This window comes from Mustela lutreola, chromosome 6 (genome assembly GCF_030435805.1).
Source record: "Mustela lutreola isolate mMusLut2 chromosome 6, mMusLut2.pri, whole genome shotgun sequence".
NCBI lineage: Eukaryota > Metazoa > Chordata > Mammalia > Carnivora > Mustelidae > Mustela > Mustela lutreola.
Window position 1 is genome coordinate 25,721,313 of NC_081295.1, and position 26,343 is coordinate 25,747,655.

A 26,343-nucleotide genomic window follows, 5' to 3' on the forward strand; every position below is an offset into this window, starting at 1 on the left:
GAGGCTTAGCCTGCTGAGCCATCTGGGTGCTGCTGCTGCTGCTGCTTCTTTTTCTTCTTCTTCTTCTTTTTAACTTACCAGAAGAAATAAAACATGGAAGAAAAGGGATGAAAAAAGAAAACAAAGAAAGCACTGTGATTTGATGTCCAGTACTTCATATCTGTAACCTCTAAATGCTTCTTTTACAGTATTTCCAACCAATATGTTAGACAAGTCTTTCTCTTTCTCTTTCTTCATCCTTCTTTCCCTCCTTTGTTTCTCCTTCTCCTCTTTCTCACTCTCTCACAGTGTGTTCTGCATGGCACTCAGCTTTCAAAGGTCAGAGCCATATCAGATGGTGGCTAAAAGACCAGACTCTGTGCCAGGAGACTTGGGTCTCAGTGTTGGCTCCACCACTACTGGCGTGTGACCTTGGGCAAACTTCTAAGGCTCTGTTTTTTTCATCTATAAAATAAGGAAGGTGACAATGTCTAAGACAGGGTTTTGTGAGGATCATGGGTGATAATAATGCTTGTGAAGTGCTCAACATTTTGCCTGATGCTAATAATGTCTATGATGTTTGGTCTTCTCCATCCTTTATTTCTCTCCCAGAAGACTCTGCTATAGAACTCCATATATAGTGGGTGGTTTTCTACCAAAATTAAATATATATATGTAAGATGTATTTTTTTCATCTATTTTCAGCCTTGAATAATTTGAACACAGCTAAAGATGTTTTCTCCAGGCTTTGTAAGAACATTCTTTCTGAGATGAGATCAAATTTGGGAAATGTTGATTCAGAAGCAGAACTTTTCAGTAAGTCATAAGCAAGTGACTACAGGATTATAATGTGAATCTGTGTTCTTCAATTAGCTCAGAGTCTGCTCCTCCAGCCCTTCAATAAATATAGTAAATGGATCCTGATGAATGAATTCAGAGTTAAAGTCTCTGGAATTAAATTTACACCATTTCGTGTAGGCATTTTATTTTCAACAATGCTTTTATAAAAAGTAGACACAATAGTCCAAATCAGTGTTTTGGCATTGTTTTTAGGAACACCAATTTACATTCTTACTGCATCTTGGAGGATAGGAAAAGACTTTTTCTTCTGTGTTGGCAGTTTGCAGGCAAGACCTCTGTAAACTTTAGCATTCTTTTTTTTTTTTTTTTTTTAACTTTAGCATTTTTGACAGTAAATGTTTAGTGGTCATTTCCAATTTTGTTTTGCTTAGAATACAAACCCATGGGAAAAGACACCACAATAGAAATGCTTCATGCTAATCAGAAGACCAAACTGAAATGTTATCTTCTCAAAAGTGTCCCTATATTGATAAGGAAGGAGAGGGGAATCTTAATGGGGGAAGAGAATGATGCTTAGTGCTGAGCTCAGCTTGGTTGAAATTCTAACAATTCCTAGCCTCATTTTACGGGTAAAAGTTACTTTTAAATTAAAGCGCAAGACGCCTCTCTCTTGTACCCAGTGGGATTTGCAGAGTCAAACAGTACATCTATATCAGGAAATTCTATTCTAGCTTTTACTGTGCTGATGGGGAAAACATCTTTCCAGATGGATTTTTGTTTATACAGCCTTTAAAATTTTACTTGCACCCAGTTTGTCTCATTGGCAGTACTTCCAGTTCTATTTTTTAAGACGTTAAGCCTACAAGTGTTTATAGAACAGGAAGAGAAGTGACTGTTTTAGTGAGAGAAGAGAAGCTACAAAACTCATTACTAGAAATATCTCTTAAAAACATAATAAACGGTACTGATGGTTTGTCAATAAGATTTTTAGTATTTTTTTTAAGAAATGCTGAAGGGATTATATACTGAATGCTCACAGGCCACCATCAATATTCTACAATTAGCACTTTGTTGTATTTATTTTCTCATATACCTATCAACCTCTGTTGAATTTTCTATCCATTTATCAGTCTGTATTATTTTTATTTTGGGGCAGTATGCATTTCAAAGTGAGTTGCAGATATCAGAAGTGATGGACTCATTTTCAATCATGGACAGTACCATCTAGCCATTTGGCCAATGGTAGATTGCATCAAGTAAAATCAGTTTCAGCTAAAGTTAACAACCACCCCCCCCACCCCAGAATAGCTTAAGGTGTTTAAAAAGCATTTGTTTTCTCTGGTAAAAGAAGGCTGAAGGTAGGAGTTCAATGTTGGTTTGGTGGTTCTAACACTATAACTGGTTTTAACTCTTTTTATCTTTCTGGACTACAGCCCTAGTTTTTGACGATCACCTGTATGACCTATCATGGCCTGATACTGCTAGAGCTCTAGTTGTCTCCCTTTCTAACAGTAGGAAGGAGGAAGGGGATAAAGTCTTCTTTTAACGACTTATCCAAGAAGAACCAATAACTTAATAATCAACTTCTTTAGCTCCAGAAAAAAAAAAAAAACCTGAAGGAATTTTATGGGGATCATATTATAGGTGAACTCAGGAAAATTTGACACATTTATAATGTTTATGTTTTATTAAGTGTAGGTAGGCACATTTGAGAGACAGAGAAATAGAATGTTATATATCCCTTTGATTATTTAGATGGCTTTACTGATTGTAGCCATTTCATTTTGTTGGAAAAAATCAAGTGAGCTGGGTTTTCCTGCCCTAGCATAGCTGTGTGGGTCTTGGGTTACTATTAGAGACGTTTGTGAGGGTGCAAAAGGTGAGTTTGAATAAGTTTTAATGTAACTTGAGTTCAACAAAACCATTTGCCTGGTAAATTAACTGATCCTAATATTGAAGTAATATCAAAGTGATACTTGTTTATAGGATGATCACATCACTTTGATCAAAACATAGGATCATGCAAACATGGTGGTTCAAAAGTAAACAAACAAAAAAACATGGTGGTTTAACAGAGGACCAGATGGTCAGCCTACATTATCCTCAGGAATGCAATTTTTGAGAGCTTTATCGGTTGAGAATTTGTCTTAATGGTAACAAAAGTCCTGAGGAGTATTTTAAATAGCATTTAAAGGCCTTGTCTTTGAAGAGGAAGCTTTATTTTCTGTAATTAAAAATGATTCACACCTGGGGAGGTCTTGGGCTGAGCAGAAGAGGGTTAAAGGTAGATGATAGAGGGTGTGGATGGTTAGGGATATTTGAGGAACTCGGTGAAGCGGCCCATGTGCCACGCACAAAGAGGAAAAGTCATTTTTACGTTTATGTCCAGAAATTAAAATGGCTGCCGTGAGTAGAAAAATTAATCCAAACCACCATCCTTCTATTTTGGACTGGAAGATGAAGAGTACCTGATATGGGAATTTCTCCCTATCCTCAGCCTTTTATATTCTAAGAGTTTGTTTTTTAACACGAAGTATTAAAGTGTTTTAGTTTATTGTTTTGAAAATCTTATGTGCATTTATCTTATTTTCTCCCCCTTAATAATTTTCCTGGAATTTTACCTGAAATCGAGACGATCTTCAGAGTTTTATACTAAAGCCGCAAACACAAACAATAAAGCAACAACCAGTTTTTCAGAGGAGCAGAAGTCCTTAGTGGGAGAAAGAGGGTAATGGGAGAAGGGACAAAATAGGATAGGAAATTAAATACAAGTTAAGACATTCCCCCCCGCCCAGGTTTTAGAGAATGATGATTTATCATTATAGCTGTAGAAAGTAAGTCTTCAGTTGCTCATTCTCTTTGCTGAAATACACTGTAGTTCTGTGTTTTCTTTCTGCTTCAGTTTCTTATCATCTATCCTGAGTGTGTTTCATAGTTTGTTTGATATTACTGTTTTGGATCTGTGGAGTATTGTTTAATAAATTCTTAGAGTCCTACCATGTAGTTATATTTAGCTTTAAAAAGTCTAGAGTACTTCTATGTTGGAAATGCAAGATTAGGAATTTAAGGAAATGATGAGAATTATTATATCTTTGCTAGAGGCATGCAGTAGAACTATTACACTGTATGTAAATTATATAAAACAGAAAATTGTACCATTAGTTTGTCTTGAAAGACGTGCAAGTCCTATATTGGTCAGAAATGTGTTATTTTTTCTAAGTCATGTGAAACCTAAACTCTCCTGCCTTAGCCTGGACCCCTCAGAAAGCAGAAACTGAACCAAAGTTTTAAGTGCAAATGTTCATGGGAGAGGAAGATCCAGAAGCTACTAGTGACATGCAGCGATGCAGAGCAGGGAAGGAGGGGCACCCAAAGCAAGGATGCAATACTGAGTCAACCACAACTGTGGACAGATGGTTCCTTGCTCTCCCAGGTCTGTCTGAGGAGTTGAATGAAATGGGTTTCAGAACCTTCCCTTCAGTGGCAGTGGTGGGAAGAATTAATCATTTCCTATTTGCATTAGTCAAAGCTTCTCTCCCTGGGTATAATTGCCCATCTCCCCAGTCTCAGTAGAGAAGCCCTGAGGTAGGAGGCAAGAGGCTTGCTTGAGGATGTGCAGCCTTTGGGAATAAAAGAAAGATAATCTTTTAGAGATAATCTGATAGAGGACACAACCCCCCAACCTCATCATCTTGTGGATATGATAAATTACATGAACACATTACTAGAATCTTGCTATATCCAGGCTCCGGCTGGCTCACATGGGAACACTGGGACTTTGATTAACTTCTGCAAGTGTTGAGGAACTCTTTGAAAGGTGCCTAATGAACGTTCGTGGGTCCTCCTGATGACAAAACTCCTGGCCTGTGCTGTGCTGCCAGTTCGCCCTCAGACTCCAGAGCCTGTGATCCTCATTCTTGTTTTTCAAAAGTTTAGCAGTCTTTTGCAAAGTGGGAAGAATGACTCAGGAGTGAGGCTCGGACCCATGGAACATTACTGAACTTAGTGAACCTGCTTTTTCCATGTGTAAACCCAGTGGCCCAGCCACTGTACGTCTGCAAGGTGCTCACGTGCCCGTAGGAGAGCTGGAGGGAAATGGTTCAGACTTACGCCAACTGCTGGGCCGTACCCAGAATGTGACGCTGCTCAGGGGCTCAGGTACCAAAGGGCATTGTAGCTGGTCCAGTCTAGTTTGGTAGATAGCTTCTCTTTATGGCAAATTTTATTTTGGTGTGTGTGTGTGTGTGTGTTTATGTGTGTGTGTGTATGTACAGGAGAGGAGACTTGAAATCTGGCTTCCATTCCCCTCTCCTTCTTCATTTCCACCCTGCCCCCCCACCGCATCACATCTCCCAGATGTGTCTCTAATATCTGGTTCCTAGTCTTAGACACAGCTGGAGATTTTCCCCAGGATTGTCCTTGGACCCCAGGCAAATTAGGGATGCAGATAGGTACTTGGATGGAGTTGGGGTATTACCTAGTTCCACATAATAGTGATACTAGTGATAACACAAATCCTGGCTCTGGCCCAGCTGGGTTCTGATCCCCTTTACAAGTTACATATCTTATTTCTACAGTTCTACAGTCCTAAGGACTCTATTGACCATTCTACAAGTCAAGCTAAAGAAAATATTTACAAATATGTATTTGATTTCGAACAAAAAAATCTTTTCTTCTACATGCAGATGATACGAATTCAAAGAAAAAAAAAGAACTTGTATTTGACTTCAACATTAATAGTCTTAGTAACTAGTGAGTGAATGAGTGAGCCACCTTAAGTGTATATCAGATCGATCTTGGCAATCTCTTTGAGACCTCAGTGACAGGGAAAAATAACAAGATCTCAGGATTCCTGCTTTGCTGCTGGAGAATTTAAGGCATAAGCAACTTTAGACATAGCCAAACTTAGTGGTTCTCAAGCTTGACCTTGCATCAGAAGAACTTGGAGGGCTTGTTAAAGCACTGATGGCTGGGCCCCACTCCTGTATGTTCTGATTTAGTAGGTGTGGGACAGGGCTCCCAAATTTTTATTTCTAACACTTTCCCTGGTGCTACTGATGCTGCTGGCCCAAAGGACCCCATCTTGAGAACTACTGGTGTAGGAGAGAAAAGTAATTTCAGATTGAATTCTGATGGCTATTTTGGCTTCTTCTCTCCAAGTCAGAGCTAGTTTCATGGCCATTTCCCTTATTAACAGTGGTGTTTACTATAACTCATTTTTAACTAGATTTTATTCATGCACTTTTTGTACTAAGTAGATAAAAAAACTAGAAAGCAGGTAGAGCATCTACATCAAAACTAGAAGGGAGTATTTGGGGAAAGAATTCTTAGTGCTTGGGGCGTCTGGGTGGCTCAGTGGGTTAAAGCCTCTGCCTTCGGCTCAGGTCATGATCCCAGGGTGTTGGGATCAAGCCCTGCATCCGGCTCTCTGCTTAGCAGGGAGCCTGCTTCCTTCTCTCTGCCTGCCTCTCTGCCTACTTGTGATCTCCATCAAATAAATAAATAAAATCTTAAAAAAAAAAAAAAAAGAATTCTTAGTGCTTTATATCAGGGGTTGGCAATTGATGGTCCATGGGCCAAATCAAGTCCACTATCTGTTTTGGGAAATAAACTTTTATTGGAATGCAGCCACACATTGATTTATGTATATTTTTTTAAAAGATTTTTATTTTATTTTTTTTTTATTTGACAGAGATTACAAGCAGGCAGAGAGGCAGGCAGAGAGAAAGGAAGGGAAGCAGGCTCCCCGCTGAGCAAAGAGCCAGATGCAAGGCTGGATCCCATGATCCTGGGATCATGAACTGAACTGAAGGTAGAGGCTTTAACCCACTGAGCCACCCAGGCGCCCCTGATTTCTGTATTGTTGATGGCTCTTTCATCAAGCAGTTGTGGCAGAACTGAATCACCATAAAGGTGAAAATAATTACTATCTGGCTCTTTACAGGAAATATTTGCCTATCCCCGGGCTCTGTGTTCCTTTCAGTAACTGTTGGCTGATTTAGGGAAGCTTTTCTCTTGAAACCCAGCAGTAAGCAACATCAGTTTACTTTAGCAGATATGAAACTTGAATCCTAACACTTTCTTCCGCCCTTCCTCAACCCTTCTCCCCTAACATGGAAAGTGGCCCAATAAGTGAAATGAAACTTGGCCCAATCAGCGATATTTAGAAAGTGGAAGGTGAAAGTGTTGACATCTGCTTGTATTTTGTGGTCCAAGCTTCCCTGGTGGCACGTGATACGGCAAGAATCTTCTGGTCAGCCAGGCATCTCACGTTTTGTGAAAGATTGCCTCGTGCTATCTGACCTCAGTTGGATTTATGCCTACGAAGACATGCAGTTGGATGAAAGTTCTGCATTCTTGCCTATCCATTGGCTTCCTAAGTGAACTCTTCCTGCCTTCCGTTTTGATAATTTAATCAGACAGAGTATCATGTAGTCAACATCCGTATGTATACATCAATAAACACATACGTATATTTTCAGGCATGTGTGTATTTTAAATACATGGTCATTTCCATTTACCTTGTTGCCTCTACTTTCTTTCTGAGCTTATCTGCTTCTCTGCAGTTGGTTCACATCCCAGAGAAGCAGATGCCCAGACAAGATGAGAAGTATGTGAGATTTGTTAGGGGAAATGTCTGGGAAGAGTTAAGGTGAAGAGTTAAGGTTAAGGCAACCTTCACGCTGCCTTATAGATCTGACTGGAGGAAAGTAAGAGGGTTGCATAGGAAGGCTCAGACTGCAGCCTCATTCTAATCAAACTGTGGTCAGGTGGATGGGGAGTCTTTGAGCCAAAGCTGGGGGAGTCCTATGTTCCAGTAGAATGGGTTAGTGCTAGTGCCTCCAGCCACTGGTTGGGGACAGCCAGGAAAGGGCATTCCCAGCCTGAACATGATGGTGGATGCACAGGGTCAGTGGCTTGGGTGATCAGTGGATGTGCTGCCTGCTGCAAGTTCTGAGCTGGCATTTTCATGGCTGCCTCACTCTTGTGTCTTTTAACCATCTTGCCACCACAGTTGAATTTCTTTAGAATAGCCTCAATGACTAGGGCTTTTCATACTGCACATAAGACTCATTAGTGGAGTGTAAAACAAATTTAGTGGTCCTCTTATCAGAAGAAGAAGAAGAAGGAGGAGGAGGAGGAGGAGGGGGAGGAGGAGGAGGAGAAAAGGAAAGGAAAAGAAAAGGAAAAAATAGAACCAATAGAATAGGATGGAGAATGTTTGGAGTGTATGGTATGTGGCAAGGGTATAATTTTGTGATGCTGTTATTATATATGTATATATTTTCATACGTAATGGATCACTATATAAATGTATTTCTTACTGTGGACAAGCTTTTGTCTTTTCAATGGCATGTATTTACAGAGCATCTCTTATGTGTTGGCCACTAGGTGAAGTCCTGAGTATAAAATGTGAAAAAAATTGATATAGTCTTTACCTTCATGGAGAATGTGTCACTACAGTGGTTTTCAGACACTAGTGGCATCAAAAACATCTAGAAGGCTTTAATAAGACACATATGGCTTCAAACATTCAGAGATCTGCTCAGCAGGTGTGGGTAGGGCCTGGGAGTTTGCTTCACCAACAAGTTCTCAACTGATGCTAAAAGATGTTGGTAGTGGACCACATTAGACACTAAAATAAACAGTAATGAATACATGATGGCAAGTTGTGATAAGTGTTAGGAAGGAGGAGAGTGGAGAACTTTGAGAGAGAATACCCTGGAAACCTATTTTCTGTTGGATGGTCAGAGAAGGTGTCTCTGAGAAAGGGATGTTTAAGCAGCAGGACCTGCACACTCAAGGACCCAGAGGAACTGAAAACATGGAGAAGAGAAGGATTTGAAGGGAGATTGGGAAGGAGATAGGAGATGGGTCATGCAGGATCTTTAGCCTAGTGATACTCATATCGGGATATGCATATTTCCAGGGAGCATGAAGAAATCCTATGGCTATGCAGGCACATATAGTTCTTAGAGTATCATCTTTTTGTGTTCTCCTAAAATGGGTCTGCCCAAAGGGCTGACTTACCTTTCCTACCTCCTCATGAGTAAAGTCATACTTATTTCTTAGTGAATCTTGTTAGGGTGACTTGTCCTAGGGTGTATAATCACTTGGGGCACAAAATAAGGAATAACTCAAAACCTTGACATCTGTGTTGATAAAATGAATAAATCTTATTATGGAGTAAACCCAAAATCTATCCTCAAGGCAATTGGTCTCTAGTTCTTGGTTTTTAACAAAATTGAAGGAAGCCCCACAAACACATGAAAAATTGCTCAACATCACTTGGCATCAAGGAAATACAAATCAAAAACCATAATGAGATACCACCTTACATCAGTTACAATGTCTAAAATTAACAAGCCAGGAAACAACAGATGTTGGTGAGGATGTGGAGAAAAGGGAACCCTCCTACACTGTTGGTGGGAATGCAAGCTGGTGCAGCCACTCTGGACAACATATGGAGGTTCCTCAAAAAGTTGAAAATAGAGCTACCCTATGACCCAGCAACTGCACTACAGGGTATTTACCCCAAAGATACAAATGTAGTGATCCAAAGGGGCACGTGCACCCCAATGTTTATAGCAGCAGTGTCCACAATAGCTAAACTATGGAAAGAGCCTAGATGTCCATTGACAGAAGAATGGGTAAAGAAGAAGTGGTCTATATATACAATGGCATATTACTCAGGCATCAAAAGAGCGAAATCTTACCATTTGCAAAAACATGGATGAAACTAGAGGGTGTTATGCTAAGTAAAATAAGTCAATCAGAGAAAGACAACTATCATATGATTTCACTCATATGTGGAATTTAAGAAACAAAACAGAGGATCATAGGGGAATGGAGGAAAAAAATAAAATAAGATGAAATCAGAGAGGAAGACAAACCATGAGACTTTTAGCTCTAGGAAACAAGCGGAGGGTTACTGGAGTGGAGGCGGGTGTGGGGATGGGGTAACTGGGTGATGTGATATAATGAGCACTGGGTGTTGGGGCGCCTGGGTGGCTCAGTGGGTTAAGCCGCTGCCTTCGGCTCAGGTCATGATCTCAGGGTCCTGGGATCGAGTCCCGCATCGGGCTCTCTGCTCAGCAGGGAGCCTGCTTCCTCCTCTCTCTCTCTCTGCCTGCCTCTCTGCCTACTTGTAATCTCTGTCAAATAAATAAATAAATCTTTAAAAAAAAAAAAAAATAATGAGCACTGGGTGTTATATGCAACTGATGAAGCCCTAAATTCTACCTCTGAAACTAATAATATACTATTTGTTAATTAACTGAATTTAAATTAAAAATATTGAAAAAATAGATACATAAATTAATTAATTTAAAAAATCGAGGGAGGGCCTAAATATGCAGTCAGCAGATGGGGCTTTAAAAATAATTTTTGATGATGGACCACTTCGTCATTTTGGTATATAACTAGGAAGGAGACCCTAGAATTTAGGATCATCGCTGTAACAAAACTTCTATTTCCTCTATATATTTATGTGGATGAAACAAGCATTTTCTCAGGGCTTACCTCTATGAAAATGAAAAATTGGGAAAAGACATGATTCTCAAAATTGCTGCAGTGGTTTATTAATAATTAAATCATAGATACATGAATTAATTCGGATAAAAACCAATGTCATTGAATTCATCAAGAGACTAATTTCTAATACATTTATCTATTTAATAATTATGTGTAATATTTATAATATATTTATGTCAGACTGATCGGCTTATACTTGTAATGTAGTACTAACACCAACCAGAATAATTTTTTTGAAACAAATCAGTTATTCTTTGTAAGAGATTGTAAGGATGAACTACACTGGTGAGAGAAAACACAGAATGGAGCTAGCCCTGGAGTTGAGCCCCTTCTTTGATTTGGTGCAGAATTTGGGCGTCCACAACTGATCAACCTTCTGCCGGGCTAAAAACTTGTATTTCTCTGTCAAAGATCTCACCTGGACTGGCATCTGGACTTTACACAACTGCTTCTGCCGAAGTCAGCATCCGTGAGATGTTTTGGGATTTCACACCACTGATAGCGATTCTAGAGGAGGTGGTGATGACAAATGTCTCCTGCGTTCTATGCTAGAGAATTCGGTGATCAGAGGTCCAGTCACAAGTGGCAAGCCCCTGGCTCAGACACCTTCGAGAAGACCACTCTTTTACCTGGTGGTGCGGAGGAAGGATGATCCGAATGGTCCTGGGTGGGGGATGGTAGCTCAGTTTTTTTCACCCGCTGCCTGAGGGGTTTTTGCTGTGTGTCCACAGCTTTTGAGGAACCTCCCCAGTAGGATGGTGTCGAGGCATTTGTGAAGTCGAGCCGGTTGAGGTTGAGGCCATCATTCTCGTTACCGCCAACCAGGTGATGAGAATGGGTGACGGTAGCAAGAACTTTCTCCCTTTTCTTTTCAATCCTGAATTTAGTTGCTGAACACTTCCTCTTGTACAGAACAGATCAGGAATATTTGCCAATCTCTTTGACCAGGACAGGATTTTGGCGGCAGTGAGATTTTCCCCATAGAGTGTTTTGGCCTTGAGTTGATGCTTTTAACTTTGCCATGGCATCAGCCTTCTTGGCTTAGGGTTTCTTCTCCTTCCTCTCTGGTTTCTCAGCCTTTTCACCTGCCATCTTGCAAGATGGGGAAGATCCAGAATTTATTTATATATAATTATATTTATATCCATATCAATATATTTTTTTAATAATTAAAGCATGATGGCCACAGGAAAATTTTAAACATTTCTATCTCTATCACTTATCTCTCTATGTAAATGGAGCTGGGGCATATTATCTGTGTCCGTATATATAGCAGGAACGTGTTATCTGTAGATAGTGTAGAGAAGCATAATGAAATGATCAACAAAAACACTTTGAGGCAGAAATGAGGATAACTTTCTATTGTAAGTATAATGGAAATAGGAGTTTAAGGAGAAAGTGAATTGACCTTCTAACATGCCCGCAGGTACAGAAAGAAGACTCCGCAACTGTCAGAAAGACAGGACTAGAGGTGTGAGTGTGTGAGGTTTCTGGAGATGAGGGGATTAGCCTCAGGAAGAGCTGTGAAAGGAAAAGCCAGGGCTGTGAGTGAGGTCTGGAGTGGGAGGGTTCCCATTCTTGTCCCAGCTCTTATTCTAACGACCTGAATTTTGATTGGGTATAACGGCTTCCTTCCACTGATTCCCTGCCTCTGTCTCTCTCATTTCTCTTCCCTTCCCTTCCTACCTTCGACCACAAAATTGGTCAAATGAGGGTGGGATGGGGAAGAACCTCAGTGAAGTGGAGGTGGAGATAAAACATAAAATATGGTTAAGTTTACAGACAGTCTTTTCCCTGCGTGCATGCATGGGGTAGTGAGAAAAAGAATTGCAAAAGAGAAGCCACATCATGTCTGTTTTTCTTTCTACTTTAAGCTCTAAGCTCGAGTTTCTGGCTAGAGAATCTTGGGAGGACTGCAGTTTTATCCCTTTGGATGGGGCACGTCCTGGCCTCGTCCTGGCCTCTGGCTCCTTCTAGAGATGAGAAGATCTTTTAGAGAAGGGAGCTGGAGCAGCACCAGTCCCTCGGGACTGAGGATCCGGAGAGCTGGATTCAGTTCACGTGCTGCCAATTTTTCTGGGATGTTGAGAAAAGCATCTATGCTCTGGATGCCTTATTTGTAAAGAAAAAATCTGAACAGGGATCTATATATTTTCTCCTTATTCTAAAATTAATGTTTATAAGTTATGAGAATTAGAAAGAGCTTGTAAAAGTCCAGTAACTTTTATCTTTCCCGATTGCCATTAAGGAGCAAAATGACAGTGAAAACGTTCCTATTTATTGTTAAAAAGAGAGAGAGAGAAGAAAAAAGAAGAGAAAAGAAAAGGCATTTGCCCCCACATTACTTTGAGAAACATCTCTACTCTGTCCTTAATAGTTGCCTGGGTAGAATTTTCCATCTTAGCACAAAGCGGCTCGACCTGGTTTCAACTAATCCCTTCTCTGTGCACCCCCAATTTAACAAGAGGAACTGGAAGAGTCAGACAGTGTGTGGGAAGACTGAAGAAAATAAGGAAGGTATAGAAACCACCAGAGATGGAGATAAGTTAAACATTCTGGCAAATTGTCACGGTGTATTGCTCATGCTGAATGGTTAGGCAGTTGGGAAGGTAGTTAAGAGAAGGGCTCTAAATGCTTCATCTAATTGCAAGCAGCTGTCGATTAGTGGAGCTTGACCAACTGTTTTTAATTCCACTCGGTGGTGATGAAGAGAACGAGACTTTTAAGGGAAACCGGCAGGGGCTGTGTGTGCACGAAGCTGCTTACGTTGTTTTCAGAGGGCAGAGTGCAGGGACTACTAAGAGACGCTCTCCGAGAAACCGTTGCAGTCTTCCCCAGATTTTACCAGCAAATGCTGAACTTTTGGCGGGACGTAAACTTCTCTGTTACCCAAATTCTGGAATGACTTTTCGTGGGGAGTGATTCGTCTCCCGATGGTGAGTGGCTGGATAGGTCAAGCCAATACAGAAGCAATTTTTGTTCAACGTGGGCAGTCAATCGAGAAGGAGAGGTCATACCGCCATTTCAGAGTCCTCTCCTTTGGAATGTTTCATTTCACTTTTCGAATTAGAAAACAGGAAAAATAAGAAAGTGGAAAATTTTTGCTAGTTTTTGTGGTTGTAAAACCTGCTACGAATTATCTAAATTTGAGAGTTTTCTGGAAGATAAAGTTTGAGTGGCCCAGTGTAATCAGCCCAATACTTTTATTTTTTATTTTTTTGATGTAGTTCTTTATTTTCTTTTTCCTACCAGGACTAGTGATCTTCCCTGATAATTATTTATTTTATTTGCTTTTATTTCTTGCCATGCATTTCAAAAGCTGTTATTTCGGTGTTTCTGCATTGCAAACCGAAGAGATTATGAACTTAACCGAAAGCAAATCTTCTATGAAACCAGGAAGGCCTTGAAGTTCTAATAGTGGCTCTCCAACTGGTCTGAAAATATGCAAAAGGAGACAATTGGCAGAGTCTCACGGAGAAAGGGGCTATACTCCTTCAATGCTAATTACTATCCATGTTATCTCCTGAATTTTAGTGCCTAAAAGAGAAAGTAAATTTCCTATGTACCTGTGCAAAGATTATCGAAAGGATATTCTTCACAACCGTGTTTACCGAAGCACAAAATCAGAAATAGCCTAAGTGTTTACAATTGACATTAGCTAAATAACTGATGGTGTTCATCAGACATAAAAATGTTGTGGAAGAATAGATCAACCACCAGGGAAGTGGTCATAATACACTCCGTGAAAAAAATCAGAATGAAAATGAGTCCTCTTAATAAAGACCTAAATATTTAAAACTGTGGGTATGGGTACAAGTCAGAAGAACAAAATGGAAACAGTAGCATCGGGATTTTTATTTATTTAGGTCCCCCCCCCCCCTCTATTTTCTCTAAGTAATGTAAAGTACTTTTACAATTAGGACGAAAACCTTAGTTTAAGATGAATTTCCCAAAATGTCAATTCTTGTGTCCTAAAGGATATTATTCCTCGTCAGGATGAAGCTCTGGAGGAGATTCATGTCTGGCAAGGGAGAAAAAAAATCAAGAGGGACACCACTCAATAAACACCTAATTTGGTTTCTGATCTCGTGCCTGTTTGAAGCGCTCACACTTGTTTTGACTCAGCTAGATAAGTCAGCTCCTCTAAAACAGTCACAATTTCCACCAGCTGTTTTGGATGTTTGAGTTATGTTTTTGTTTTAGTGAACTTCACTGCCTATCCCTTGAGCTAGCTTATGAACAATTGTGAAGGAAGCCTTTGAGGCCGACACAGAGGAAAGCTGCTAATCTCAGGACATCCCTCGGGATTTGAAAAGCAGCTCCATCTGTGGTGTTTCTGTTTTTCTTCCATGGCAGGTCTCTTGATGTCAGAAAGATGGGCCACTTCTTGGGCCCAGTTTTTGAAGAGTTCTGTGACCACAGCTGTGCGCAGTGGTTCTGACGGACTCCTCAGGAGACAACAGGCACGTTTCACCGCGAAGATGTGTGACAAACCCTGTGCCAGGTATACTTCCAAACCTTTCCTGGGTTCTCTTTTCCAGATGGTAGTTCCTTCCCATGAGTTCAGGGTTTGTGAGGGCAGGAAGCTACTTACCACTGAAAGCCACCAAAGGAGGGCTGCCATCGCCTTTGTCCACGACTCTGAGACTTTCCTTTGAGCTAGAAGTTGGGGGTGGGGGGGATGCAGTGCTTATTTCATTGCATGATGTGGCAGAGTTTCTGGAAATTGATTTGGGAAGAGGAAGCTGACTTATGTGGGAGTCACCATCTTAGCTGTCCTTCCCTGGCACCCCCTCCTCCACAATGGCTTTTTCAAAGAAAAGAAAAATGGTGAAGCTTCTAGTGAGCGTTGGGATTTAATTAGAAATATTCTAGAGTGGAGTGAAGATTTACCTGACTTTGAAAGCTCAACTTTGCAAGTTACTGCCTGTTTTAGCTGAGTCTTCCTTCTACTGGGCTTTGTTCCCCGTGGCCCCCTTTCCCTTTTTTCTTTCACTCCCTTTGGATGCCGACTGATCTGATCCAAACTTGTTATATTTCCTTCAAAGCCTGTTTGCAAACAGTTATTCCATAATTGTCATTAAATATTTGAGCACCTTGTGTGGCAACCAAAACAACAACAACAAAAAACAGTTACAGAATGCATACTTCTTATAATCAGGGAGCTCAGAGAGGAGAGAAAGAAGGCAAATAAACAGTGTTGAGGCTAGGTGCCTTGCTAAAGAATTGATTTGTTGGGAAAAATGTATTCCATAGAATCCCATAGGGCCTGGTAAATCCATGGGCCTGGCAGTTCTGTCTTTCTTGAGGGAAACCACTAGAGCAGTTGGTTACTTAAAAATCCTAGGTCAGACCCATGCAAGGGTTTACTAGTAGAATTTCATCAGTCAAGACTTTTGCACTGGATGTTCTATGTAAATGATGAATCACTAAATTCTACTTCTGAAACCAATATTGCACTGTGTGTTGACTAACTAGAATTAAAAACTTTTTTTTGAAGAAAAACCCAAAAGATTCTTTCAGTTGTAAACAGCAGAAATTTAGCTCCAGTCCAAGAATGTTTTAACTTCAGACCCTGCTGGATCCAGGGGAGGTGGTCAGGAGTATGTCTCTTTCATTTCTTGGCTAAATTTTCTTCAGTGTTATTCTCTGTTCCACTTTTCCCTGTGGAGCAATGGCTACCAGAACCTCCAGACTTAACCTCCTGTAAGTTTGGTATCTTCAGGGGAAAAGAGGGTCCCTGTCCCAGCAGTTTTGGTGGGTTGTCCAGGGTTGACTCTCATAAGGCCAACTTGTATCTTGCCAGTTCTGAACCTAACACTGTGGGCTGGGTGTGGCACACGCTTATTGGGCAGATCTGTGTTTGGGGCTCTTCCCTGTGCTGGGGTGGGGGTGGGTGAGGGATGTCTGTCTTACCTGAATCCTAAGGGCTGAGAATTAGGGAATTCCCAGAGGAATATGAGCTCTTTTTGAAAGAATGAATGAGTGAATGTTGGATAGGCATTACTACCACAAAGGTCCTAATGTCTTTTTCTTGAAGAGTAATAATAATTCAAATGGTCCTATGTTATCAGAATGGTTTCAATAACCTTCGGCCTCAATACAGAAGAGACCGGCGTTTTGATTTTCTGAGTTATTTCCCAGAGGTTCTTTAATCCCTGTGCAAATTTCCCTACTTCCTGCCCTGCAATGAGCACTTCCTCTCCAAGGGTTTAGAAAAGGTGGCCCCCGTTCCCCCAAAACAGTAGAGGCCCACTTCTCTTATGTTTGTATGACTAAGTGGGGTGACTCAAATGTTTAGTGTAGTGGTTCTCAGAGTTGTGGTCCCCAGCATCTGTATCACTTGGAAACTTGTTAGAAATGCAAATTTTATGGCTCCATCCCAGACCTACTGAATCAGAAACTCTAGGGGTCAGGTCCAGACATCTGTGCTTTAAGCAGTCCTCCAGGTGATTTCTGATAGCAGCTCAAGTTTTGAAACCACTGATTTAGGGAACAGTACAATACAGTCTTCTCTAGGAAGACTCTGAGTCCTTTTAGATCTTTCTGCTTCATATTCTGCCTCCCTAGGCTCCTGACACCAAAGGAAAGAGTCTTCATTTATTGACTTCCCTTGTTGGAAGTGAAGAGGTTCTTTTATGCTTGGCATAGAGCTTTGCGATGAGTTGCAGCTGAGAATCTCTCAGTGGACTCATGTTGGCCACATGTCAGGGAGTAGATGTTCCTGGAGATACTGTAGCTGCCAGGCACATCTTAGACAAAGGAACTTTGGAAATCTTTCTAATTCTCTGAGGAGATACTGTTTGATATAGACCTGGCAGGGTTCTGCTGCTGATTAGAGAGTCTACCAATTACCTATTCATGTAGTCACTCAACCTGTAATACTGGGATAAGTGCTGGACATATGATTGCCCGTAAAACAGACCTGTTCCCTGCTCTCCTGGACCTCACGGTCTAACAGAAGATAAAGCTATGTAAATAGGCATTAACAATAGCGTGCGATTTGATGGGGGAAAATTACTGGGTATTGGGGAGTTCACTGCAGGCCAAGTAACCCAGACTGGACTGTTCAGAGAAGGTTTGTCAGGGAAGGTTTGTCTCAACTGTGACCTGAAGGGTGAATAGCCATTGTTCAGCAAGGAAAAGGAGAAGAGAATGACAGGTCGCCTATAAAAGCCTGCAGTTGAGGGAAGATTTGGTGGGCTCAAGGAACTAGAAAAAATTGAGCATGGCTGGAGAGTAGAGTTTAAAGGGAGGCAAAGGGAGAGGTGTGATAATGTGAGATGGGCCAATTATGCAAATCATATTAATGAATTTGGATCTTATCCTTAGAGCAATAGTAAGCCATGAAAGAGTTTTAGGCTGCAGAATGGATTGGGGATGAAGTAGAGCAGAATCAAGATCATAGACAGGAGGACAAGTCAGAAGGCTGTTGTGATAATGAAATGGAAGTTGGTGGTTCCTTGGCCTAGGATGATGGACATGGAGTTGGGGAGTGGTGGATTAATTTAGAACACTGGCGTGTGGTTGAAGTTTACACCAAGGGAAAAAGCATTCAAATGAGGACTTCTAACAATGAGTGAATGGAGGTGGTCTTTACTAATAGGAAACAGTAGAGGAGATATAAGTATATGTACTTTTTAAAGATTTTATTTATTTATTTGACAGATCACAAGTAGGCAGAGAGGCAGGCAGAGAAAGAGGGGGAAGCAGGCTCCCTGCTGAGCAGAGAGCCCAATGTAGGGCTCCATCCCAGGACCCTGAGACCCTGACCTGGGCTGAAGGCAGGTGCTTAACCCACTGAGCCACCCAGGCACCCCATGGAGGCATAAATCTTTATGAGAAAGTCATGAGTTCAATGTTACACAAGTTTGTAAAATGCCCGGGAGGAGATACCCAGTGTGCAGTTGCATCCAGGTCTGAGCTCAGGCAAGAGGTCTGGGTGAGAGTAAATATTTTACAGTCATTAACACAGGGGTGACACTAAAGTCAAGTGAGCAGAGATCTTCTGAGGAGAGTGGAAGGGAAGAGAGGAGAGGTTAGAGCCCAGAGGAACTTCAGTAGTAAGAAGAGGCAGATGAGGAGAAACCTGTGAAGGTGACTGAAGGGCTGGCTGAGGGAGATGGGAAGACATTCAACTCATGGAATATGCTAGATGCTATGGAGGCCAGGGAAAGCAGGTTTCAGTGCTTTCTACAGGTATATGATTATAATGCTGCAGTTCTGTACCTGCCTGAGATCAAGCCAAGTCCTTTTTGGGGAAGTCCTGCAGGGCTACCCTTCATCTGCCAGAAACCTCTGTCACTATTCCAAACGGGCTCATTCACAGAGACTCTTTTCAGGAAGCATTGCTTTCCTGTAATTATTTTCTTAGATAGATAAAATGGCACTTGCTGAGTCATAATTTATTTAAGGAGACCCCATCCCACACTTTCTTTCAACTTGCCGTCTCTTTCCGAGTGAAATCCGTTAGATTCCTTACATATTTTCCTCTCCTTATCTTATCTCATTCCTCTTTTGGGTCATTGTATTTCAGCATGCCTCTGCCCCCCAGCATGTGTTCGCACAGATGGTCACAGACAGATGTGCACTTTGCAATTTTAAGTTACCCAAATGCGGTGGTGGTGGCGGCGGCGCCTCTTCTGGTCCCCAAGTGTCATAGCGATCTGTGGCCAACTCAAGTCTTTAGCCACTGTTGTCCTCCCTGACTAAATGATTTTCTTTCTTCTCCTTTTCTTTCTCTCTCTACAGCTGGATGCTCTGGGGAGTTACTTTGGCCAGAATTAGATATGCACAGCTGATACCTCCAGCTGCACATTCTTTGGTTCTTTTTGGCTCTACAAAAGCTCTTGGTGTTCTTACAATTTATTCAAGTGGAGAGCAATAGGGACAGTGGCCCACCCAGCTATTCTTTAAAAGCATTCAAAATGGCCCTTAATTTCTGTAGGCAATCCTGGCAGTTGATGTGATTAGGAGGGATGGCTCAAAATATAAGAGCCAACACAAATATAGGCACTCTTGGCAATTCATATTTTGTGACTTGATTAAGCTATCAACAGAATGGATGTGGTATGGTAAACCTACTTATGCAGCCCACTTTTTGAAAAAGATGCAGTGTATTTTCACAGTATTTCATCTTGAGCTTATAAATTGCCACGAAGGCCAAAAATTTAACATAGTTTAACATGGCAAAAACACAGGAATTCATTCATGGCTTTAGGTATCACCTCCAGGCTGATGATTCCCAAGTCTATTTCTCTAAGTCTGTCTTCTCCCCTAAACCTTAATAGAAAGTCTCTTATTGTCCATTAGCTCTTGTGACCGAATTGTCTCACTACTAGTGTTTCAAGGTCCAAGGTTCCGACTGAACTCTTTCTCTTCTCCGGGCATACTCCCTCTTATATTTTATTTCTGTTGCCATCAGCTCTGCTGACCTCTCATTCAAGGGCTCTAGGTCTTCTCTGATTCTTCCTTCACCTGTACTCCTGATGCCCCTCGGCTGCCCAGGTCTTCCTGGTCAGGCTACCAAATCACCTCTTTGCCTCTTTGCTTCTCACTATGGCCAGACCAGATCCATAGATTTTTATTGTTGTGGGACCGTGAATATTTCCTGAGTGTTAAGTGGCCTTTCTCCTTGGAATCCGTCACATAAAGAGATGTCCAATATTAATCTTCTGAAATGTGATATTTAATCACAATGGCTCCATATTAATAATTCTATTGTTTCCTACTATCTCCAGGATGAATCTAACAGCTTTCCCAAAGACTTTGTGGTCCTTACCCAATCTTCAGCTACCCTCTGGAATAAGCTTACTTCAGCCACTCAGTTTTTATCTTGCTTCATTCTTCTACCTTGTCAAAATAATTTTGATTCTTACTGCTACAAATGGGTTTGTTACCTGGCTCAGTTTTGTATCTGTATATGTGACATATACAAGTATATTTGGTTTCTGGATAAGTAGCGTTAAATACGATGGAATGAGAACACAAGGATAGGCCCTAGAGATTTCTATAGGATTGAATTTTTTGAATTGGGGGCTAAGGTTGCCACAGATCCTGGAAAGCAATCCTGTGCCTTCTGCTGTATCCTCACCTAAACATGTCATGGCTCTTTGGGCCGTTCCTTTATTCATTCATTGAATACTGACTGAATAGTCCCTTTCTCAAATATAATTCTTTTCTGAGTATGTAAAGCTGTTTGGCATCCACTTATTCATTTGTTTACACATGAAGGATTTGTCAGAGGTAAAAACCATTGATGGATGTTGACTTCTGTGGAGAAAACTTGGACACTTGTTTTGGCATCTAAGAAATAACTCCCATTTTCCTATATTGTTCTTATTCCTATTGCTACATAACTAACACCACTCTAAACACAAGGCTGGAACTATTTTAGTATGCTTTTGAGGCAGAAATTTGGAAACGGCACAGTGAGGATGACTTGTTTGAGCTTCCTTTTCCCCATGTCTGAGCTAAGAAAACTCAAAGTCTGGGGTTGACTTAGCAGCTGGGGACAGGAATCATCTGAAAACTTGTTCATTTACATAATTGACACATGAGTGAGGTGGACTTGAAGACTAGGACTGCCGACTGGAGCATCTTCACATGACCTTCCTATGTGGCTAGGCTTCCTCACAGCATGGCAGTCTCGGGAGTGTCAGACTTCTTAATTTTGGCTCAGGGCTCCAATGCCCCCTGTCCCTGTGAAGCAGATGGAGCTTCTGGCTTATTGTCATCTGTGACCAAGCCCCAGAAGTCACACAGCAGCACTTCTAACACATTCTATTGGGTACAAGTGAGTCACAAACTGCCCAGATTCATAGAGCGAGGCATATAGACCCCCCTGCCCAATAGGAAGAATATTGGTGAATTTGAAGATGGACTTCCAAGTTGTCACATATATGAATTGAAGAATCAGCTATAACTACTACCTTTAGAAATGTGGCCCAGGGGCCTGGTTTTTTGAGACCTTAGCCAGCTTATCTAGTGCAAGTAACTCAGGGTAAAAACAATATAAAGAAATGTCATAAACACTTACTCCTATTAACCAAAATTCGACCAGCTCTCAAGGTTTTTTAGGTTTCAGTCCTTTTTATAAAGAGAAATCTGGTTATATAAATATCTTTTTCCTTTTTTCTTCTTTAATAGGCTAGAGTTGATATGTCTTTTTTTCTTTCCTTTTCTTTCTTTCTTTTTTTTTTTTTTTGGATATTTCTTTTAAGACTCAAGAAGGGTACTTCTGAGAGTTTCAACATTTGGCAGCTGGTAATAAGTGGGAAATGTCATTACATAAACTCTGGTTTGGGTTAAGAGGCAGGTGGTATTTTTAGGGAAGTCAGTGTCAATGTGAGGCTGCAGCCACACTGACCACCTCCAGCCCATCTGCAGAGACATTTCGGTCTCCCACAAGTAAAGCCCCCTCCTTCTGCCTGCTTTGACTGCCTCCTGAGTTCCCCTTTTTTTTTTTTTGGCCTTGGGTTTCAGCTTGATGAGTTGTCAAGAGGACTGGGCCACTGGATTCTACCTGTAAGAACTTCAGAGGCTGTGTCCATGAAGAAGGGCTGTTTTCTGCTCTCATATCATCTGTGTTGACATTCCTTAAACAAATACACACTGAGAGCCTTTTATGTCCCAATCATTGTGCTGCGCCATATAATTATAAAAAAAATGAGCAAGACCAGTCACAGTTCTTGCCTTGTGGAGCTTCCATGTGGGGAAGACTGAAGTCGCAGCTTCCCAGTATGCAGAAAAGGTGTGGGAAGCTTTGAAAGCTCATGCCAAATGGGTTTGACATTGCGGGGCCAGGGAAGGTTCCCTGGGGAAGCAGCGGTTGAGCTAAGAGTTGAGGTATGAATAGGTGTTAATCAGGAAAAGAAGGGAAAGTGATCCAAGCAGGGAGAACAGCCTTTGGAAGGAGGAGGAGGATGAGTTGAGAGGACTCAAGATGAGAAAAGGATTCGAGAAGGCCAGTGTGAGGGGAAGAGACACCGGGGAAGAGTCGTCGGGTGGAAAGTGAAGCTGGTGAGGAGAGTAGGAGCCAGATGGTATGAAACCTGGATACCTTGACCATGGTTTATCAGGGTTCTCCAGAGGAATGGAGCCAATAAGAGATACATATACCATTTACATATATAAACAGAACCGACATAATACATGATATATATCCTATTGTATAAAATACATACCCTATGTATATCCTACAGATATTATCTATACCATAATCATATACGTAAGATTATAGATATAAATTAAGAAAGCTGACAAGCCTGAAATCTGTAGGGTGGGCTGGCAGGCAGGCAGACTACAAACTGAGGCTGGAGTTTATGCTGTAACATTGAGGCAGAATTTCTTCTTTTCTAGGAAACTTTGGTTTTTGGCCTTGAGGCCTTCACCTGATTGGATGAGACCCACTATATCATTGAGGTAATCTTCTTTACTCAAATTTGACTGATTGTAGATGTTAAACATATCTAAAGATGTCTTCACAGCAATACCTAGATTAGGGTAGTAAATACTGGGTACTATAGCCTAGCCAGGTTGACCTCTAAAACTAGTCATAACACATAGTAAGGAGCTTGGTCTTGATTCTAAGAGAAATGGAGAACCCTTGGGGGAAGGAAGAGGGTGGCATGGTTAAACTTGTATTTCTCAAATGTGCTCTATGCTTTCAGAAGAGGGTTGGTGTATGTGACCATCACTAGGGTTCTTGTGGTGGTCATAAGGCATATTAGATCATTCATGCACTTCTTATTCATGGACATGGTGCCCTGGCATTGAATTGGTCAGATGCTCCTTCTGGGTGTGCCCTTACCATCTTGAAATCACCTCCAAAGCAGGACTTCTATGTTTTATTTTGTTTTGGCTTTTCTCTTTTTCTCCAATGAGACTGGATGGTCTTTAGACGCAGGAAGCATATTTTGTTCACCAGAACATCCTTAGTGCCTGGCACATGATATGTATCCAGCAAGCATTTGTGGATGAGTTTGATGGGGTTTTGTGTTTTCCCCAAAGTATCTTACAAAGAACAATGGAGTAACAGTCCTATCAGTAGTTCTGGGTAGCAGAAAACCAGCTATTAACATGAAAATTTTTATCTTCTTATTTCTAACTTCCTTTCCTTGGCATGAGCTATAATTGCATTTTAACTTCATTTGCATAGATTGCCCATTTTAGGATGTAATAATCACTTAATAAACTTTTAATTTTGGAATTACTTTAGATATACAAAGAAGTTGCAAAGATGGCATGGGGAGTTCCCATATGTCGCCCAGTTCTCCTGTTACATCCTACATCACCATAGTACATTTGTCAAAATGAAGAAATGGAATTACTACTAACTGAACTCTAGACTTTGCCTACTCTAGACTTTGCCAGTTTTATCCGCCAATGTCTTCTTTTGGTTCCAGTATCCAACTCAGGGTACTACACTACATTTAGTCATCATGTCTTCCCAGTCCTCTGGTCTGTGGGAGTTTTTCAGTTTTTCCTTGTTTTTTCATGACTTTGATGGTCTGGAGGAATACTGGCAGACAAGTACTGTGGATCCTGGAGTACCCTCAGAATGTCCCCCAGGCTGAGTTTGTCTGATGTTTTCTTGTGAATAGATTGGGGTTATAGATTTTTGGAAAGAATACCACATTAGTGGAATGTCCTTGTCCTATCATATGACAGGGTATTCAATATCCACATGATATCACTGAGGATATTCATTGTTATCACTTGGTTAAGGTAGCATTTGGCAGGCAGGTTTTTCCACTGCAAAGTTATTATTTTTCTTCCCCACTGTGTTCTTTGGAAGTGAGTCACTAAGTTTAGTCCATCTCCAAGCAGGTTGGAGGGAGGGTATAAGCTCTATCTCCCAGGCTGGAGAGTATGTGCATATATTATTTAGATATCTTCTGTAAGGAATATTTGTCTATTTCCACCCATATATTAATTAATGTAATAATTTATTTACATCAGTATGGACTGTTATATATACATCCTCTTATAGGATATATATATATATAAGTATATATAAAAATATATTTATACCTTGTTATAATCCTATAGGATGTTATTTTGTTGCTTAAATTGTTCCAGTTTTGGATTGTTCAAGATGATTCTAGTGTTCCTTTGGTATCCTCTATCCTTTTATCTTTTTGGGTTCATCTTCCTTCTGGTACTACAAGGTACTCTAACATCTTGTATCTTCCTTACCCCAGTCCTGGAAACAACCCTTTATCCAGTGAGCCCTGGTTTCTTTCATTGTCAGATGGTACTTAGAAACCAGAATCTTGGTTCTGGGTGTGCTTATTGCCTCTGGGGTTTCATTGCTTCTAGGCCCTATCAACAGAAAGAGCTGAGAACATGTGTGTATATTAACTGTATAAATATATACCTATAATTATTTCTGTGTCTATCCATCTGTATATATATTAAGATAAACATGAGTTTATACTGGTGTCTCTGACTACAATCCAGCTCTACATGCGTCCTTCCAGTCTTCCTTTCTTGCTTGTCTGTAACTCCTTCTCTTGGAGGAGAGTTAGGAAACCTGGCTCTGACTGTCCATTTAATTATTTATTCAACCATGATATAAATGTAAAGCTGATTTAGGATTGTTTGCCTGTATGCCTATGGGAAACACATTTAGCAACTCTATTACAGTGTTTATGTGTAGTTTTTTTTTTTTTTTTTTGCTTTTGATACAACCATTTTTGTAAGGAAGTGATATAACACAGAAGTTGAACAGTCTTAAAGCTAGATTGCTTGGGTCCAAATCCTGGCTCCATCACTTATTAGCTGAATGAGCTTGGATGAATTACTGTCTTCTCAGTTCCATCATTGTAGGATGGGGATAATAATGGTGTTTACTTCCTGGGGTTGTGTGAGGATTAAATGAATTAATAAATGTAAAGTGCTTAAATATTGTGTGGCATATAGTAAAAGCATTTAAGTATTAACTATTATTGTTAGGACAGAAATAAAGTCCATTTTAATTGCCACCAGTATATTACCATGTATATTGGGGCACTATAAACTTGTAGCATCCTCTCTATTCACTTAACAGTCTTCTTACAGCACTCAGCAAAGCTGTTTATATCTAACTTCCTTTCTATATCATCTTCTGTTCAGCATTCATGGTATTTTTCTGTGTGGAGTCAATTTGTCAGTCATTTCTCTACCAGCTTTTTGCGACTTCAGGAAACATAAGATTTAAGTCCAAGATTTTTAATGCAGATTTTAAGTCTAGGATGTATCCTAGACTTTGGTATTCTTCAGATCATGAATCATAACCTTATTAGAAGTTTGCGTCCCTGGCTTTTAGGGCATCGTTAGAACAGTGAATAATGGATTTCATCACAGCGACTGAGGAGTCTAGTGGTATAAGCTATATGTTAATTGCTGGCTGCTTATTCTGTTATTAAACGTGGTTACTTTGTGGTTATCACTGCTTGGAAAATCATTGCTTGTTGTAAACCTTGAAATAGAGGTTGGGGGCTTTACTTGAAACCCTTAATAATAATGTTCTATTGCTGTTATTAATATTGCACAGCAAATAGCTATGGGTTCTGCCCAGTGGTAGTCAGCACTTCTGGGCAGGGTCATGTGTTACTGGCATTTTAATTAGGCTTCAGTGAACCCAGCTGCAACTGTGTTAGCAGTCGCTTTAAACTATTTTTCACGATTGGGGTTTGATAAAATACAACATGTATTTCCCCCACTATTTTCCCTTTATGCTAAAAAAGAAAAAAAAAAAACCAACCAAAAAACAAAAACAGAAAACCCACATAAACCAAAACCACATACACACAAAGGTACATTAACTTGATATGGAGCTACTAATTTTTTTTACGGCTAGTAATTTTTGAATCATTAGAATATAAAATCAAACGAATAGCTAATGCCTAATCATTTAACTCATCTTCGCTCTTTTATAATATATCCTGGCCCTTAGAAATAGAGCAAGCAACACTTTATCTGGCAAAAATATCTGAAAGTAGGAATTCTCTGCAAATTCCGAAGGTTCAAATGCTTTCTTTTCCC